Raw genomic sequence first — 21,655 nt, forward strand, 5'->3', positions numbered from 1 at the left:
GTATATATAAACAATTTTTGAAAAATATTTTATGAGAAGAAAAATCTGAAACTTTTTCTTTCATAAGATATTGTTTTATGATTTTAAAAATTGAATAATTGTCATTGTTGACGACTCATTACCGAACGGGCATTACTCTTGGGAATTGCCGAAAAAACTCATATTGAATTTCGATCCTGCAATAGAAATCTTCAATTTTCAACGCGGTATCGAACTAAGTATCGTCAATTGATCTCACGAGAATCGACAAGAAATAATTCTTCACTAAAAGAAAATTATTACGATACCACGTCGATACGCACGCATTTATACTTGTCTAAGGCAATGATCGTGTCTATAAGAACACAATATTTGCAATTGTTTTTAATAAATAAACTTATCACAGAGAGTAATATAAGAAATCATTTGGCGAATTTTCGATGCGATGCGAAATTTGCGAATAATAATTGGATTGAGATAAATTTTTTCATTTGTGCAAATTTTGATTAATAATAAGCAATAATTTCAAATCTAAATTTTATGTATTCGTGATAATAATTTTATATTCATCGTTTTATAGTATACAATTTCAAAATACAAATGTCAATTAATTTCGCGAGATTATATTTGAACATAAGTCCAACTTCAAGAAGGTTTTGATAATTCTAATTAGTAAATTTTAATAGATATTATTCGTAAAAATTTTTAATAATTTTAAATGTAAAATAATAATTTTTTTTGTAATTATTAACGATATTCTCTAATAATAGCCACTAAATTACAAGCAAGAATTTTTTAATTGTATCAATATGAAAATTTTCGTATTATTGTTAGTTAGTTTATTATAGAGTTACTTAAACTATCATTTTAGTTATTGAATTATTACACAATTTTTCTAAATAATATTTTTACCCACCCGAGTTGTGATGGTTGTTATGAATTTATCCTCGTATTTCTCTCTTTGTATCTTTACTAATGCGTCGAATAATTATAACTGCGGATACTAACCATTTATGACAAGTCCTATGTGTTTAATTCAACGAGTGGATCATTCTATCTACGAGATATCACCCGAGATTATATATAATTCATTTTATATATAATCATAAATGCGTGACCTACTTTGGAAAATATAGAGTAACATAATATTTTATCACTTGTGTGTGCAAATTGCATAGATTTACAAAAAAATATCTTGTAAATAAAATTACATATCGTTTCATATCTTTTCTTTCTTTATTTTATTTTAAAATTACATACCATTCCGTATCTTTTCTTCATTTTAGTTATTATTGACGTAACTTTCTTCGATTTTCTAACCAGATATTGAACCTGCTTTTCATTGCTTTTGGCCACAATTTGATATTATTTTGGTAGAACTTGAAAGGAAGAAGACTAACTCTCTTTCTGTTGCCGGATAATTATCGCTGGTAAATGAGCATAAAAGTTTTAGTTAGCTTCTTTGATGCGCAAAGTATACGAACGCGTCGCGAAAAGGCCATTATATACAAAAATATTAAATTAATAATGAATAATGAAACTTTTTAGTAAAAATGATGATTAATATTTGATATCTGTAAATTAAATTATCTCAAAATTAAAAATTTAGTTATTATTATAATGTAGTTATTAATTATATTATAATAATGCGTTATTATAATGCAATTGAAATTAATTTTGCTTAAATGTATTGAATTCGAATCTTAATGCATTATATTCTTATAGTGTTTCTAATATTTTCTCTAATCTGTTTTAATCTGTCTATTTTAAGACAATAAATCTTTGAAATATTGTATATATATATTGATATCTCGTCCAGAGATTTTTATCTTGTTATTAAGTAAGACGACATATATACTTGTATGTGTATCGGATACCTTATAATTTTTTTTTATACATCCGTTACCTTAATATAAAAATAAAAGTTACTTACTAACAAGTTACACAATATAAAAGTTACACAAACATAAGATTTATATTAAAATAGTGTAGCGTTCAAAACGGTCAATTTTTTTACAAGATAATGCGCACTGAGTTTTTCATTTGTCTTTTAATTAAATATTTAGTAATTATATATTTTCTAAAAAATTTTTTACACAAGTAAATTTTCATCAGGTTTTAATTGTTTTTTCTTTCTCTAATTATTTGTAAACTATCGAAATAAAATAGTCCGAATAAATAAGTAAAAACGATTAATTTTAAAGTAAGAAATTATATTCTCCTGAAAGTTGCTTCGCTGGAGGTTTCTTTCTCTCAGAACGGCAAGGTTGTCTGATTTCTTCCTTCCATTTTTCTTGCACAGGATACTCACAGAAAACATTTGCAGAAAATACTTGCGAATAATACACTCATTTGCGGACAAATTATTAAGTCTTTTGTACGATTCTGTAGCACTTTACGTTCATGAAATCTTCATGAGAAGATTTTCAGTTTTTCAGGGCCTCTTTTACAATTTTGATTAACGCTAATTGATTAATTATACGGTTAATTTAATCATCATTTATCACGATTGGCAACGTGAGAATTAAACACAGTTTGTATAATATCCAAAGAGAATGAGATAAGTTCTGATGCATTGAATTGCTGTTGACACTTCTGCGAATTAATCCTCGATTAACTTTATATCAGAAGTTGGTAAAAGAGGTCTTTAGTACAATAACATGAATGATACTCCCGAAGTAAATGCACAACACGGTGGACTGGCTGCTCATTTATTTAAAATTGGCAGTGATAGGCACATTAGCTTTCTTATTGTTGAATTTTTACTTTTGTCTTACCAAAATCGTGTTTGTTGGAGGGAAAAATAGTATACATTATTTTTATGCTTCAAAAAATAAGCACTGAGTGTTGAGCACAAATTAATCGCTATGCAATGTTTAACGCAAAATAAATGTTGAATATTTTATTCAATGAATCAATTGTTTGACGATAGTTTTTTGTTATATAAATCATGAGTCTTCTATTCTGTAACTCTTCACGACAGTGTCGACTTATCATTATATTGTATCGTTGCGTAGCTTTTTTATGATGTATAAAATCTGTGCAACGACAATATAACGGCACTATCGTTAAGTGTTACAGAATAGGGAAGTTTCGATCTATAAAACAGAATGACATTTGTTGAAAGCGCGCTCAACATATATTGATAGAAACAGAATGCGATCAGCACGTACAGAGAAATTTCTACAGAAACAGTACATATCATTGTAAACTCTTAATTATAATTGCAGAAATTTATATTTTTATGTTAAAATATGTGTGTATACGCACACAGACACACACACGCACGCGCACACACTCACACACATACATACATACATATATACAGGATGTCCTATTTTTAATGATCCAGTCCAATATCTCGAAAACTAATCCAGTAGACAAAAATGTTTGAGACAAAAAAAAATTAATCGATATTAACTTGATCTCGACTTATGAACTAGAGTGATCTTGACAAATGTTATCCAGGACATGATCCTGAACAATATTCAAGAAGTTTTAGCCATTGATCGGACACTTTACGTTATGCTAATGCTAGTGGTAACTTTCGAGCCTTATAACTTAAAAAGTACTTTATGAAAAATAACTTTATTGTAGTATTTTGAAAAGCTTTCGACACCAGTTAGATTCTGGAATCAAAAGTAGGATGTTTTATTTTAAAAAAATCGATATGACCTTGACCTGACCTTGACGACGCCATCCAAGATCAAACTGATAAGACGTTTGAAATATTTTTTTGTAAAACTTACATTTTTCGAGATATTCGGGTGTTCCTTTTTGGGATACCCTGTATATATAATGTATTATGATAAGAATAAATATATAATCTATATATGTTTATGCAGCAAGCATAAACATATATAGAACGTAAAAAGATTTGTCTTTGTAGCATGTTGCTTTGATGATTTTTCGAACAATTATAGCTTCTTAAAAATTCGGCACATCCGCACCATTTATGATTTCAGTGCATGAATGCATGTACATTTAATACGTGCGCATATTACATTACTGCGATCAGCCGATCATGTGAACATCGAATGAAATTCGAGGCCTTTATTCTTAGATTGAGATTGCAAAATTGCAAATCCAAGTATACAAAAAAGTGACTTTTTTTAATAAAAAAAATAATACCTACATATATTTAGTTTATAGTAATTTTAGTAGTTTTCTGTGTAAAAATGATACTATACTACATGTTTAAACGTGTTAAATTCATATTTGTATGCAATATATGTTATTTTTATACGGAAAACTACTAAAATTACTATAAACTAAATATATCTAGGTATTATTTTTTTTATATTGAAGTTACTTTGTACACTTCAATTTGCAGTGAATATAATCGTCTATATAATCGTCTATATAATCGTCTTTTTTTTATAGAAATCGGAGCATTTTTATTTTTAATCTGAAATTATCATTTTTTATAAGATTTTTACTTAAAATAATTGATTCAAAAGATTGTTTACAAAAGTAATCACTTAAAGTAACTCTTTTTCAAGATTGGCAAAATTTTTATTCTTTAAAGTGAAATTCTACTCCAAAGAATTTAGAGAATCTATTTTAAAGTAATGCCTTTATGAAACATTACATCTATAATATCTGTAATATCTGTAATATTCACAGGTCTATTACTTTGGATAAATGAATAATTATAATTTCGAAATTTATCAAGGAGGATTATAATTCGATGTCTTTCAAGTCTGCTCCTCCTTTTCCCGTTCTCATTACGTTCCCAATGTAACACTCGCGAAAACACGCTTATTACGATTATGCAGTATTTATAGTGTTAAATATGACGCGAAATTCCACGAAAAGTTGGAAATATTCTCAGTAAATGATTGATATGCAGCTTTTGTATCAATATGCTTCGATTCAATAATACACGTATTATTCTGCGCTTTTATTTAAATATGATTTAGAAATAAAATAATGAATGAATTATATACTTGATGAAGAATTCAATGCGTGACGTGCAATATTCGCGCAATCATTAAAGAAATAACTATTTTCTGTGAGTAATGAGAGAATAAGTTATAATTTCCATTTCCTATGATATTGAATAAATAAATCGCGTGAAAAATATATATTTTATTTAACATTCGTTATGTAGACTTTTAAATTATTGATGCTAAAAGCTATTTAATTATGCGAGTTAATTTTTCAGAATTCGCATTTGTTAGCGTACCTTATATTGCATTTCGAGAGATAAAGATACAGAGTGACATATATTATTATTTGCTCGCTTAATTGTCAATAAAACAAATGACAGTGTAATGATTTTGTATACACATAGTACATCGTTACGTTATCAACAAAAAACTCCAAGACGCTTACAAAATTATTATTACTGATTGTCAGAGATATTTAGTACTTTAAAATTATATTATAATTATACAGATATTTGGAATATTCTATTCTTAATCTGTCAAACTCATAGATTGTTATCACACATTAATTGTAAATTTAACGTAACTTGAACATTGCATGCTTGAAAAAAAAATCTATTGCTTTAAAGAAAGCATTACTGTTAATTAATCTATTACTGTTACTTCTTACCAAATAATTATGTGTAGAATATCGTGTGATTCTGACAATCAAGAATTTTCGATATAATTTTAATAAATCAGGAAAACGAAATAAGTTATCATACGTAGATAATCTAACGAGATTTATTGCTTTTTTTTTATTTGTTTAAGTTGCACAATTTAATTTTTTTATAACAAATAAAAGATCTTTCAAGAAAAGTAAAAATGATACATATAGAAGTGTTTTATTTTTTTACTACATAGCAAAAAGAAACTTTAAATTGCTAATTCTTATTAAATAGAATCGTTAATCAATTGTTACAATTCTAAAAAAAGGAAAAGAGGAAAAAAAAGAAAAATTAAAAATATAAAAAGGAAAATAAGGAAAATAAAAAAACATCCCTGACTATTTTAACAATTGCTCCCTCATCAAGTTCTATTATTACCAATTTATTTTTAATGAAAAACATAAGTACCTGTAATAATAAACATCTTATTTTTCTTCAACTTCATCGTTCACGCGAAAAGGAATATCACGAAGAAGATTAAATTAAATATTCCAAAATTATCAACATTTCAATTTTATTATTTTTTCCTTTTATCTTAGTTTTTATTCTTTAACTAATCTACGGATTCGAAAATTAATCATTTTTATAGTGCAGTTAAAATTAAATTTTTATATTGTATTTATTTTATATTGATTTCGATGACATTATACCATACCTATAGAATCTATATACTCACAGAATATTTAGTAAATATAAGAATACAATATCTTTATACATCTATGTGTATGAACTTCTGCTTCCAACACAATACATTTATGAGGTATTTATTTGTAATATTCACGAATTTTCATTATCTGAAATTGAAATAAAAGCTAATTTGAGACTTTATTCGATACACGATGTGCAACGATGAAGTTGGTACTATGCTTCATTAATTTACAAAATCGAAATTGTTACATCGCATACAATTGATATTTGACAAAGTAATTATTGCTTATATCGAATTCTTTATATTTATCGGACAAATAAAAATTAATAATTATGTAATGTTGGTAAAAGCTTTTCTTAATAAGCTTTTATGGTATTTCCTGAAGATCTTTCTAATTTTTTATTTTTCAATTATTCAAATAAAAATTGAAATTAATCATTAATTTTTCAAATAATACGTGATAAATAGATAATAAATTCCATAGTTGCTCTATAGTTATTAATCGATGCCTGAAGTCTTTTCCTCTTCCCTCTTCTTTCTTTATTTTGGTTCTTTCATTATACATATTCACGTAATATACGAAAACACAATTAACTATATGAAATGACAGTTAAATTTAACATTGTATAGTGTCAATATAACCATTGTTTTAGTATAAAATAACGATATATTTGAATAGGTGCAATGGCGTTAAGTTAAATTTGACATTATATAGATTTAACAGTGTAAATTTATACAATATTATAAAAGCAAGCCGTAAATATTGTGATTAAACAATAACTTGTAATTTCCATTCTTTATTGCTATCTAATCGGTTTATAATATTTTTATCTTGTATAGGGAACAAAAATGCCGAAATATTTTTTTCGAGAATCACCGTCTTAAATATGGGTGCGAGTTAGTAATGTCAAAAAGATAGTTGAACGTGCGAACCGATATGCGCTAAATATTCATAGGAAATAATTATATTTTCTAAAGCTAATGCTGTAATATGCAACTAAATAAATCTGTTAATTCAAGCGTTGTTATGCGAATGGCAGCGCGGCAACCGATCAACTGTTTCCGATAGCTGATGACTTTATATAAACAATAACTGTGCGTTACAAGCCTACGCAAGTCGAAATATTTAATATGTTGTAGTATAAATTTGTATATAATATTCTTGTTCTGTATATCCTGTAATACCTAAATTAGTCAACTTGAATGCATGCTGCGTGCACTGGTCTCATCGAATATTAAATATAAATCTAACAACTATTTTTTATTTAAATCTATCTTATTTTATTGAAATAGTTTATGTATATTGTTGTGTAGAAGGCAAATAGTCCAGATGTACTTAATATCGTTTATTGAAGAGTTTGTATACTTATATCTATATAGGCGAGATCTCGGCCTTATGATTTTTTTATATCTTTAAAATCTTTTTATCTGAAAATGCATTTTGTAAATTCTATATTTATATTAAATTGTGAATACAGTCTTCAAATGTAAAATATATCTAAATTTTTGCAATTTGGATTGTTTTAAATCATTAGTTTTTTTAAGATTATTAGGTACTTTCGAGGAAAATTCAAAACTGACAGATTTAAATATATGATATCATTTATAAAAATTTTTTAAAATTATTTTTTTTAACAAATTGATTTTCAAAGCGGAGTGGTTTAAATTCAACATCGGTGCAGAGCGCGCGCAAAATTGCATTGCTTTTTTTAAAATTGTTTTGTGTATCTAACAGTAACAGTTTCCTTGACGTAATATGCATTTATTATACTTCCTTCGTTGTTTCTACTACGAAAGGTACACACGAAAGCTACACACGAGAACAAATCTCACGGGAACGTAAGGTTTCGTTTGCTTGTATGTAATCGCGCGTGTGGTTTTCTGTCTGTGTGACTTTCTCTCTTTTTCTTAAAAATACAGGAAGATCTGTGAGAAATTTCGTCTCTGCATCATAATGAAGATGTCGCAAATTGATGTTTTTATTTTATTTATTCTTTGACAATGTCCATATTTTAAACCGATATTCATAGTCGCGATTCTTATATTTAAGATTGTCTTAAGCTCTTATGAATCAATCAGAAAGCTATACTAGCTGTACTGTCTTAAGACATTATTTAAGACATTATTTAAGACATTATTTAAGACAATTTTAAAATAAGAATGGACTACCGTTCTTAAAGATTTATACATATAATGCAATTTTTCTTTGACTTTACCTGTTAGTTTACTTTCGTCAATTGCAATACGAATTATGAAGATAGCAAAAAGGAAAAGATTAAATAAATTAAGCAGTAAGCATTTTATTTCTTTGGAATATATTTTTTATATTTTAGATTTTAATTTGTATATCTTTTGAATATTTAAATATAGTCATCGCAAAAATGTGTTGCGATAGCTACATTACTTAAAAGAAGTACTCATTGAAATCGATGCAAGAGATTGCATTCTCAGAGAAAAATAGTTTGACATCTACTAAATTAACAACTCTAATAATTTATAAAGTAGTACCGAATATTATATTTTTATTGTATTCGATACTACTTTAGTTCTTATTACTTTTTAAAACTAATTGGAAGTATATTTAAATTTTAGAGTTGTACTTTATAGTTGCCACTACTATTTTTTTTCTCTCATTGTCGGTGTGATATTTGAGAAACTTCGTATTTGTCTAGACAAATAAACGCAATATATATAATATTTTTTCTGTACTAAATAGAAAGTTGTCAAATCTTTAATAAAAAAAATGAATTATCGTTAATTAAATAATATTTTATAAAATATTTAGCATGAAAAAACAAGAGAATAATTTTCCTAACAACGGGAAAAATCGCATTTTGTTAATTTTATTTGGTTGATCTGTTAATAGCGTTAACAATATTCCAATTAAAACGTTGCTTTTTATCCAATTGGTATGGATTATTTGCCGCTTTAAAGAATTTCGACGCCCGATATCATGACACGAATAGCAATATTACAAAGTTACGAACAATTACGCTGCTTATATGTTATCTCATACATAGATGCGGTGATATAACTCAATGTTTTATTCGTTGAATGTCACGTAGCAATTGCTATAGGTTTTATTTCCGCACACAAGCAAATTGATGTCATATAAGAGTATGTCAAAGAAGAGCCTTGCAATGATATGTTGCATTCTCGCGCACTACAAATTCACGCATGACATAACGTGAACCATCTACTTTTCTATCATACGATCGACAATTGCCGATGCGGAAAATTAAAAGGCTACTCGGAAAGAACGATATGCGTTCCAATTTTTTGGCAAGCGAGTTATGGATAGACAGATTCACGTTGCGACAGATGCAAGGTTGCATCATATTGACGCAGAAGCAATTTAAAGCTAGCCTGTGACAGTTTTTAATTGAAAGTAGAAAATTTCAAATGTTTCAGTACGTGATAGCTAATCGACTTAAATTTTGCTTCTTTATGAATAGTTATTCGTTTATATACTCTATTATAAAATATAGTAGTGATTATCACGTATACTATTGTTTAATCATTATTATGTAAAATCCAAGTCATTTTGTTTTTTATGTATATAGTACAATATTAGATATATTAGGTGTTGGAATTAATTCGTAGCGTTTTTAATGAAAGAATGTTATTTATTTCACATGAGCATTAAAAAATACATTAATGAAAGTACTTCCCATCACTTGTAAAACGCTACGAATTAATTCCAACACCTAATATAATATAACATTAAATAGATATAATAAGAAAATATTTCTTGCTCCATAAATTGGCAATTATCGTATTCAATTTTCGTCAAATTATCGATTATTATTTTTTATGTATAAAATATAAATTGGATTAGATAGAATGAATGCTTCTTATTATTAGACAGTTTCTATAACATTTTTTTTATAACTATGTCTAAATTTATTATAATATTGTAAAATTTAAATATATATGTTTTGCTTTATATTATAATATTATAACGATAGAATAATATCAATTTTTCATTTAATGCTGTATGACTCTTCTTTTCATTTTTCTATGCTTTAAATCTTATTTCTTTATATATTATCAAATTTTCACATATTATAATATTTTTATTTTTTATTGCTCCAAAATTCATAATAAATTCATAATCTTTTTCTCTTTTAATTTTTTATTTTTGTTTTTCGTTGATACATGAACAGTGTTTTACTTTAATATTTCCTCCTTTTAATCGAGATATTCTGTGTGTGCGATTGTATTTTTTCTAGTTCTTACTCCCTTTCACTCTCCCCCTCTTTCTCCTTCTCTTCTATTCACTCGATACAAAGCAGTATCAGTTATGTTAAACTTTTCATATCAGCATCAAATCCGTGTGCATTTTTGATAAAATTCAGACATTCATGAAAACTAATCCGCGTTCAACAGGAACTTTTGTTGGTTCGCAAACAATAGGTATGTGTGTGCAAATAATATATTGTTTGTGACAAAAACATAATTTTATATTTTATATAAAAAACAAATGATAATTAATTATTAAAAGTTATTTATTAACTCATGTTTTATATCATCGTGAGTTTATCATCGCATTTAAAAGAAAATTATTAAAAAGCTGATAAGAACAATCATTTGCGATCATTTATTCATGTTTCACTTTCGAAATTCGATAATAACTGTAAAGAGAAATCTTATATTTACATATAAAATTATGATAAAAAATAATTATGTAGTACAATTATGTTGAATTTATTTTAAAAAGTACAGTATATATATATATATATATATATATATATATATATAAAATAAGTTATAAGTTATCAAATTACAATTAATTGAAGATTTTTTTCTTATATCATGAAGATTCCGAAATGTAAGGTTAAAATAAAGTCAGTACTACATATTATCACTATTGACTCGCAGTCGGTTGATCATTAATTGTTAGAAACGAATTAATAACGAATGAACATTGTAAATCATTTAAATCAGACAAATTTATATAAAATTAAATAAATTAAAAAATAAATTAAAAACAGGCAAATTTATATAACTTAAAGAAACTTTAATCTGTTACTCATTGCAAAATTCATCTTCTTACTGCGATTACTCTTCAGTTTTGGTCGAAGGTTTCAGCTTTTTGATCTAATCTCCGGTTCTCAAATATATTAAAAAATTTTGATCTTATATTTTTTAAGTGAATGATTTTCCTTCGCTGTTTGAGAAAGATATTTCCGATAGGAGGATCTGATGAGATGACGCACTACAAAACAGCACTTTTAATAATAACATTCGATCTCTGGCAAGAGAGTATAGCAATTTCCGGAATGATAATCTTTTCTTTAGAAAGATCAAGAGAATCATTGATCAGTGGAACATTGATCGAAAGGTCGCAACCGTGTTCACTATATTAATATTATTTATTGTTAAATATAATATATATGAATATTAGACTTTAGACTTTCAAGATAATTTGAAATTGATCATTCTCAATCGCTAACAAATACAATTACAATATAAAACAAAGCATAAAATAATCTGTTAAATATATATTATAAATATATATATCTCATTTTAAAACGAAACAGGATATTCTACATAAAAACGTATTCGTTTTTATTGCGATCCATTTGATAGTACAAATACTTCGAAGCGTTTAATTGATCAGTCGAAAAAAAGAATTTTACTAATTGATTAATAAAAAAATACTTCGAAGCATTTGTAGTATCAAGTAGACCGCAGCATTACAATGTAGGTACTAAATATTTCAAAATATACGATATACATAATTTCAAAATGTACGATGTAAATAATTCAACGCTTTGTTTTTGCTACATGCTGCGTGCTATTTTACTCAAACACGTCTCACTATCCGCTTGGCAAGTCTTTTATGGAAAGGTAGAGTGGTGCTAATCTCGATTAACGACTCATAAATAAATTGACGCAGCTACACATACATATATGTATATATATTAATATATACAATACTTCTACTTAATTATTGTATTTTATACTGAAACAATGGAGTTAAACAATTTAAAACAATTTAACTCTATTGTTTTAGTATAAAATATTGATATATTGAGTAAGATTAGTGACTCAAATTAGGTTAAATTTGACGCTACAGATTTAACAGTGTACTTGTCAAAGTAGATATTTCAGCGTAATTTTATCATTCGGAGCAGATATTGAAGCGGTAAAAGATAGGATTTGTTTTTAGAAATTTAAGAAATTATTTTTTTTTGTTACGATATATTTATGAAAGCGATATTTTTTAATTCGTATAAAATACTCACATATGAAGGTGAGTGAAGGTCTATTTGACCTATATTTTAACTTATATATATTTTATGTGAACAAAATTTTTATTTTTATTTGTAAATAATTATGGACTGAAATATGTTTTAAACATAAAATAATTTTTAAGTATTAGAAGTTAAAAAAAATTTGCATTTAAAAATATTTTTTTAGTGCTATTTTCATTTATTCATATGTTGGGTCAATTCGATCCCGCATGCGAGCACTTAGGTAGAGGTTAAATGATGGATTTGATATCGCGTTTTATTTAAATTTTTTTTTTGTCGTATATTCTGCCTAACATTTTCTGGAATAAAATTCGATACAATAAATGTTTGATCATATCGAATAATTTAAATAATAAAAAAGAAGTGTATCTTGATTAATATATATATATATATCCTTTTAATATGTATTTGTTTGGATTTTAATCATTTGATATATATTACGTAATAATATACCTTAATAATACTATATCTTAATTATGTATTTTTAGATAAGTTATTTTAATTTATATCGTATCGTATGGTTGAAATATTTTGGTGATTAATACACGCGTGATTAGGGAAGATCGGGATTTGTTGACACAGCTTTTACAATTTCGACATTAGATTTTTTAAACAATTTATTATTATGAAATAAAATGTATTAATGTGATAGAGAATCTTTCTCTATATTTTTATGCCAGAAATGGTTCTACACACTAGTTTGTTTGTAGTAAGTAACGAAACATGTTGCATTGCAATCAACTTATTGCTTCGATAGAAGAAATAAAATTAACACATATCATGGTGTAATTTGCTTCTATGATAAATTCTATATTCGTAATAACAGGCACTTTTCTTTTAACTAATAATACGTTACTTAGATTTCGCAAGAAAAATATTAATACGAAATTATCATTAAACGCTCAAACATTTACTTGAAACCTTTTGAATCAGACTTTCTCTTTCTTCATTGTAATATTTGATTGAAATGAATCTTAGAAAAAAGTATTTATATTACAAAAGACATACTTTGCGGTAATTACCATTGTTTCTTTTGTCATAAATACATAAACGGGATATGTGTCAACGAGAGAGAGAGCCCTGGTATTCCTTATAATTAATTTTTTTGCAAACGAGAAATACTTTGTGAAATACTGTGAGAATGAGGAAAAACGAGAAAAAAGAGGAAGAGGCCTAGAAGATATTGGGCGAGGCAACAGAATAGTTTATTTATTTATTATTTTATTTGTTTTCACTGAATGGACAGTTTATAATTATTTTTATATGTACGCAACATTTATTTTTTTGAAGTATTATGAATTATATTGTAATATTATATTAATTAAATAATATGAATTACTTTGGGCATTGCTATATTTTGAATATATTTGTCTTTGCAGTTCATCGTGGCTCGTATTGATACTTTGCCGCTGCGCGTCGTATTGGTGAGTCAAAAATTGCTTTTTTTTTTAATTTAAAAGGTAATGCATCTGCGAAAAATATAGGTAAATGTAGGGGAAGCCTGGGCAAAATGGACGTCCTGGGTAAAGGCGAATATCTTTTATTTTCGCTTATCTACCTGAGATTGCGCTATGAATATCTAGCAGTTGAAGGAATGACTGATCAGCAACGATATGAAAAGTATGAAACGACATATGATTGCGTTTGTTTGTGCTTAATAGAGACATATAGAAAATTAAGTGTTTTTGCGATTTTTCCTTAGGTAGCTTAATTATTATCTGTAATTGTTTCTTAACCAGTGTGAATAATTTTTTATAAGAATTTTGTGTCTTTTATATTCGAGATTAAAATATTTCATTTAGTGCTTTAACTTATTCTAACTTTTCTAAATTCGCGCCAGGTAGATCCTTTGGGCAAAACGGGTGAGGACAAACGGATGATCCATCCTCTTTACTCGGTATACGATTACAATGAAAATACTGGGAAGGGACAAACGACCTTTCGAGTGTACACGTGTTTGTTTATATTTTTATTTAGTCTTTACCACAATGCAGTATGATGATGTGTTTATGACTGATCCAGTGCAGTCGTTGCACCAAATGGGCCATAAAGGCTACACTGCTTATAGAAGATTTGATAGCTACTTTTGTGACGATTGCCAAGACTAATTCTAATTTTTAAAATTTCATTTGCATTGCATCGAATGATCCATTCGCCTTGTCCAGGAGGGGTCAGGCAAAGGATAGTTTCTCTTTTTTTATGTTTGAACTAAAACGATATATTAATGTTCAAGTTTTTTAATTATTTTTATTTTATTTCAAAGTTAAGTTCTTTAAGAGATTTATGAGAATAAAAATTCTGATCTCAATTTTAATTGTATCATTTTTTCTTCTCAATCTTAACACGTCCGCACTGCTCGGGCTTCCTCTACGTATGTATAATATAATAAATTATATGTATTAAATTAAGAAGCTGAAAATTTTATAAATGTAACACTTCGTGGATTTATTGCCATGTAGGTAATAATGCATGAACTAGGATAGATTAGTTTTAATATTTAAGGCATTGTATATAATGTTCACTAATATTTATTATGCATTTTAGAATCTTGTACTATACACATTTATGTAATATAAATTTTAGCGAATGAATGGAAACTATGTACATTTAATTTATGGTATCTTATTACAAAAGAATAATTACTTGTAGTATACCCTCTCTCTCTCTCTCTCTCTCTCTCTCTCTCTCTCTCTCTCTCTCTCTCTCTCTCTCTCTCTCTCTCTCTCTCTCTCTCTCTCTCTCCCTCTGCGTGCGTGCACGCGTGCGTATGTATTGTGTGTGTGTAACAAAATGATAAAAATTATAAATACATTTAATTACAAAAAATACATTACTTTTCTGAAGTTTATAAAATAAATTTGCAATTAATAAATAAAGTAGTGAGAAATATTTTAGGTTATAGATATATTAAGTAAATTTGACAAAGAAAATGATAAGAAATGGTATTTGAAAAAGAAAAATCTATCTGTAAATCTTATAAAATTACCCCCTTACACTTTTTATTAAGTAAAGTTCCTACTCTATAAGATTTTCAAGAAAAATACAATAGTTTCTGAGAATATCATAAAAATATACATATTAATAATATTATTTGGATAATTTTAATTATTTATAATTAATTATAATTATTACAATTATATTAGTATGTAATTGTAATTATTATAATATTAATATAATTGTAATTATTATATTAGCTATTAAATTATTTAATTATACATTAGTTATAGCTAATTAAATTATTGAATGTGTGTACGTGTATTAGTAAAATTGAAACATAAAAATACAAAGTAACAGAGATATAAAATATTGACAATTTTAGAATATTTTCTTCAAATTTGTTTTCTTCTTGATATTATTATTTAAAATAAATTAGTTAATATAAATTTTTATAAAATTTAATATTATTATAATATTTAGATGTGTGTTACATTATTTTATTTTATTTTTTTTTAAGTATTAGGTGTTGGAATTAATTCGTAGCGTTTTTTAATGAAAGAATGTTATTTATTTCACATGAGCATTAAAAAATACATTAATGAAAGTACTTCCCATCACTTGTAAAACGCTACGAATTAATTCCAACACCTAATATTTATTTAATATTTAAGTATTTTATTCTTTAGTTTACAACTTGAAGTTTACAACTTGAAGTTTATGCTCGGCTTTTCTTCCGGATTAAATATTATACGAAACAACGAGAAAAAGAAACAGAATTTTATATCGCAAGAATAAGTAAGAGAAATATATTGTACTTTTTTTAAGTGATAAAATAAATACAGCAACAAATAATAATCAATATTTTTTATTAAATAAATTTAATACACTTCTATTTTATTTTAATCTTTTATGACTTATATATTTGTTGATTAATTCTACTTATCGATTTAAATCTCATCGCCGCGCGCGAGATTATTATTGCACTTCAAAGAAATATCAAAAGAATGACAAATAGATGATTATTTTCTTTTGATTTACAATTGGATTAAAATAAATTCACTATTTCAATGACTGAACAAAGAAGCAAAAATAATTATGTTACATACATTTGTATTAAATTTATTTTAAGAAATATGAAACTAGTAGGAAAAGAAAAGTTTTTTGTGACACTGACGTATCTAATGTATGTACGTCATGATATACGAACAGTAAAACGTCTTGCTTCTTAAAAGTCTGTCTCAAAAGCCACAAGTTTGGACGTGTATTCCTTACACACGCTCGCGCGCGCGTAAAAAATTAAATTTACATTCTTTTTCCGTTTTACGACAGATAATACCGTGCGGTGACGGTTTGCCATAGACAGTTACCCTTCGCAGCTGCGGTCCGATTACGGTGTAAATCTATGTTATGTTCGAAAATCGGCAGCAGAGCATTAATCGATATTAATTACATCACACGATGACTCGAATTCTATCATTCGAATCCGTTTTCAGCCCTGTTGACCCGATACGGAACGAGTGGCATGACTATTTGGCTTCCCGCACGAAATCGTACCCAATGTAGTGTATATTGATAATCGATTTTTGATAGAGCGAGACAGATATATTTGCATGGGAATTGACATTGCACGAGACAATTTGACTTTTGATGTTATGTAACGAAACGTGACGCGTTTGGGACTTGAATTGAATCGACGTCGCTTCCGTGTGCGATGTTATGTTAGACACGGCAAAGTAGGTCCGTAATGCAAATTACTTATCTACATAGAGAACGCGTATAAATAAATATAAGTGTAGAAATAAAATGTAAACGAATATAGACGTACCTAAAAATCCTTCTGTACTCGTTGTAGCATTGTTTAAAATTTATATAGAATCCGAAGATTTTTTTTAAACTTACATAATTTTTTAAATTACTCTTGAGACAAACTACCTCATCAAAATATAGCATCGAGTATAATTATTGTGCGTGCGATCTATGATCTAGAGTGACTATAGAAGTATAGACTACACATTCCAATGAAGTTGTTACTATCTGCAGTTTAAAAAGAGTGAAACAGCTTGAGGCATATTATTTTCTCTCTTTCTCTCTCAAATATTAGTAGTGAGGATTACATAAAGTTAAATTGCTTTTCCTCTATTTCCCATCCGAAACGACTTAAAAAGAGATACGCTTTAACATTGTATTTTCTTTCTAAAGGATCTCGATGCTAAGATCAGTTAAAATAGGGAATGCACAATATATACCTATCTATTACGTCTGTGATCGCAACAACGATTATTATCTTCAGACTAATATTCCGTTAGAGATCGATTTTCGAAAGGAAAAAGGAAAGTTAATGAAAATTTTCGGCATAATTTATGTTACACACACACATATATATATATATATATATATATACACATATATATTTGTTGATATAATTTATATATCACTAAAATTTATTCAAAATTGTTATTTACTTGTTTTTTTTGCTTTCTTTTTTTTTTAAAAGGTTATTGTTAAGATTTGACCTATTATCGAACGTTCTTTTATAGAATTGAAGAAAACTCCGTGTTGATTAGTTTTCATGTTATTGCAATTGATTCTACCATCAATAAGACTTATAAGATTCTTATCATTGTCATCTCTACATTATTACTTTCTTATAAAAAGTTCAGAGCAATCAGCCAGAGATTTATCTACCGAAACTATGTTCACGCAAATGAAATCAATCGCTAGTAAAGTTTTTGAAAGTTAGTTGTACATTTATTCTATCTGCATGGCGTTTATTAAAATCTATAAGTTCATTATTTCGTTTGTAAAGTTTGCAATATTGCAACAGTGATTTACTACACGCGTTTATCTTCATTAAAGCGAAATCGTACTGAATTTTCTGCTGCAAAATTCGCAAAATAAGTTCTCCAATTAGCATTTTTCTGACAGAATATCTATTTGTCACTAGTATATTTGTCAATATCCGATTTTGTGTAATTTAAATTAATTCTTTAATTCTTGATTCTTGGAATAAAAAGATTTGTAAAAATCCATAAATGAATGCACACAATTATGATTAATTGCAAAGTTTTAAATTTACGCATCTTATTTTGTTCTACTAAATTTCTTTGTGAGATGTACATTGTTGTCTGATGGATATTAATAATATCGATATTTCCAATAATATACAATATTTATATTTATAGGAGGTAATCTTTCTAATAATTTTCGATTATAAGTCTTTACATTGTGATAAGGGGAAAAAAGATTTAATTTTGTACATTAATGATTTAATAATTTGTTTAAATGTAATAATTCGTTTAAATTATTAATGTATAAAATTTAAATCTTTTATTTTTCACAATATCGTTTGATTTTATCATTATAATGCTATTTAATATCGGAAATAATTCCAGATCGAAAATAATTCTACAATTATTCTAGTCGATTTTTATTTCGGTTATTGTATAAAACAACAAAATATCAGTTTGTTTAAGTTAACTATTTGCCTATTTTAATATGTATTTTTTTACTGGTTTCAATACTTGATTCAATGCTTTATTTATATCTACTTTGTTTATGTCACATAAGAAAATAATATGATAGAAATGTAATTAAAATTTTACTTATTTAGAGATAATATATATACATACACATATACATAGCGTTTTTTCTGACGCCATGCAAATGTGCTATTCTGAAAGAGTAGCATAACGGTGCGAGAATTAATTAAATTAGTCGAGTACTCCGAAATCTGCGTTATATTTCTTCTGCAAGAGAGATACTGTGCTTTGTATTGTGTGCGTGGTAAAAATGTCCAAAAAATAACTTCTCTTCCAGTTGTAGAAAATTGAAGATTTAGTACATATGTGTTATTTTGACCTTTCAGCTATGATGCTAAAAGAAAAATGTGGACCGACTGTTGCTATTTTTTAAAATCGTAAAAATATAAAACATGAGAATTTTACAAATACAGTTTTCTCAATAGATATTGACATTTGCCTGACTGAAACCGTTATTAATTTTATAAATTTTATTTTATCATAACAATATCTTTAAATAAATTTGAAACCGTTGAAATTTTGAGTAAGTTCATGTTTCAATATTGCAAATGAAAACCAAGCGAAATACTCTTGACGTTTACTTTTGATAATGGAAATACAATTTTGTGTACATTTCCTCGCGTCTATACTGAGAAAAATTTCTAGTTGAAAATGGACGAACTTGAAGATTTTGATCATACAGATTAGAATTCTAGTTATTTCAACTACAAAATTCTAATTTGTCTATTTTCATGTTCCACATGCAATAGTAGATCAAATCAATGACACTTAGTACGTCGGTACAACTTAAAATCAATAATTTAATAAGGCGAGTGCTTTAATCGGTTTTTTACTATTCTATTCGCGATCAAAGATAGAAATATCGTTGAACACAAGAACACTTAGGATAATCCCTTTCTTGAAATTTAATGCGTTCGTAATAAAAAGAGTTTGCGATGTTTCACAAAGTTTTATCACTCCGCGACATAAACGTTCAAGATGTTTGACGTTTGTTCTTCATAATTTGCAATAATTCTCTGTCGTAAGACATAAACCTCAAACAATCTCGCGTTAACGCATGCAGCAGTACTTAGAGCCACGATCTCATCCGTATAATACCATCACCGCCGCATCGCGCTAATAGTGGCAGATGTGATCAGAAGGTGGCGAACGGAACTCCGAGTAGAAGATACCAAAGAGTGGCGAGAGATACGTACTCGTGCGGGCGTGAACGATAGAGACGGAAGCGACGGAACGTTAGACCGAAAGAGAGGGAAGAAAGAAAAAAAGCACACACAAGAGGTGGGAGCTTTCGCGGGCCGTGAGATACCGTCGGCGGGGACAACAGGGGGCGGTTGGAAAGGAGGAGGGAACGTGGAGGCCATGAGGAGCCTTACGGCGGTGGGGACGAGTGGCGGTGGCGACGCTGGCGGTGGCGGCGGTGGCGGAGGCCGCTCGTCGTTCAACACGCAGGATCAGTCTCGGGGAGAGAGACCTCGCTCCGTCGCTTTCGCCTCGCTCTATCTAGTACCTCCGCCGCATTCGTACACGCTGGCAAACGCGCTGTTCTTTACACGCTTAAGTTAAAAAGAGAACGCGAAATTTGCCGCGTACGGTAAAGTTCGGCGGAAGAATCGCGGAGATCTCGACGAACGCACGGTAACGAACGCCGGCGTATCTTTCGCGTCGGTAGACGGGAAGCCTGTTGCGAGTCGCTTCCGTCGATCCGTCCACTTCCTCACCTCCCTACTTCCTTTCTCCCTGACGTATTTCCGTCAGGTAGAAACGGCCGTCGCACCTTTCCCTTTTCTTTGCTCCGATATTTCTTCTTCACCGACGAATCGATCCGCGACGTGTCGTGGTGGTTGCGTCGACTGTTGTTGTTTATTACGGTCAACGGGGAAGCCGGGTCGAGGGACGCGGAGCGAAAACGAAAGGAAGAGAGAGGAAAATCACGAGGAAGCTGGAGAGCGACAGGAGAAACCCGCGTGCGTTCTCGTTTCGTCCTCTTTGATCGAGCACGCACCCTTCTATCGGTCGACGAAGAGAATACGAGGGAGAATAGTGGGTACCGCGTGTAAGAATCATCCCACGACGCTCTATCCGCGCTATCAGCTCGAAATGGCGATCTCGGTGCTGTAAAAAAAAAGAGTAGAACGCTATGTAATAAATGCAAAATAATGAGAGAGAAAGAGAGAGATATGAAAGATGAAGACTACTTAGGAATCGCGCGCTGACGTTTAAACCGTGACGTAGTACGCTCTCGAGTGGTGACCCTTTTTCTTACGAGGACGTGAATGCAAGACTAATTAGCGAGGGGTACTAGCGTAGTGATGAGAGGAGAAGAAGAGAGAGGGAAAACGGATGGGAGCACCGACGTAGCCGGGTTGAAGTACCAAAGATAAGGGAAACTTTGTGTTCGCCGGTATGTGTCTGGTAGTCCTTAGGGCATGCTAAGGAAAAGGGCGAGAAAAATCCCTCGATTTTTCTCAGTCTTTCTCTTCTTCTTTCTCGTCCAATAGTTTCCAGAATTCGCGAGTAACTGTCGAGCTGGTGAACGTCGAGTATAACGATGAGACTGGGTCGCTGTCTAAGCGTTTTAGAGCCGACGTCTACTTTCGAATGAGACAAGACGGGATAAAACAACGTTACGCCATGCCCCGTTTCTGTTGAGAACTTTCCGCAGTCAGGTCGTATATTTTACACGCGAAACGAA

At 28.8% G+C, this 21,655-nt stretch overlaps 2 protein-coding genes across 4 annotated transcripts in view; both read left to right on the forward strand.

Annotated features, from left to right (window-relative positions):
• The window catches only part of Nca (neurocalcin homolog), a 207,558-nt gene that overhangs the window by 86,224 nt on the left and 99,679 nt on the right, over positions 1–21,655 (forward strand). The window lies entirely within an intron of this gene.
• Positions 1–21,655, forward strand: part of LOC105146385 (neuronal calcium sensor 2) — a 138,598-nt gene that overhangs the window by 34,268 nt on the left and 82,675 nt on the right. The window contains exon 2 of one of the 2 annotated variants that reach the window (XM_087404499.1): positions 13,864–13,908. The gene's annotated coding sequence lies outside the window, so the exon portion shown is untranslated. Of the gene's footprint in view, positions 1–13,863; positions 13,909–17,841; positions 21,017–21,655 lie in introns of those variants that run through there. The other variant, XM_011056592.2, reaches the window with a different exon arrangement.

The sequence above is a fragment of the Acromyrmex echinatior genome, chromosome 3, assembly GCF_024713525.1.
Source record: "Acromyrmex echinatior isolate Ae372 chromosome 3, ASM2471352v2, whole genome shotgun sequence".
Lineage (NCBI taxonomy): Eukaryota > Metazoa > Arthropoda > Insecta > Hymenoptera > Formicidae > Acromyrmex > Acromyrmex echinatior.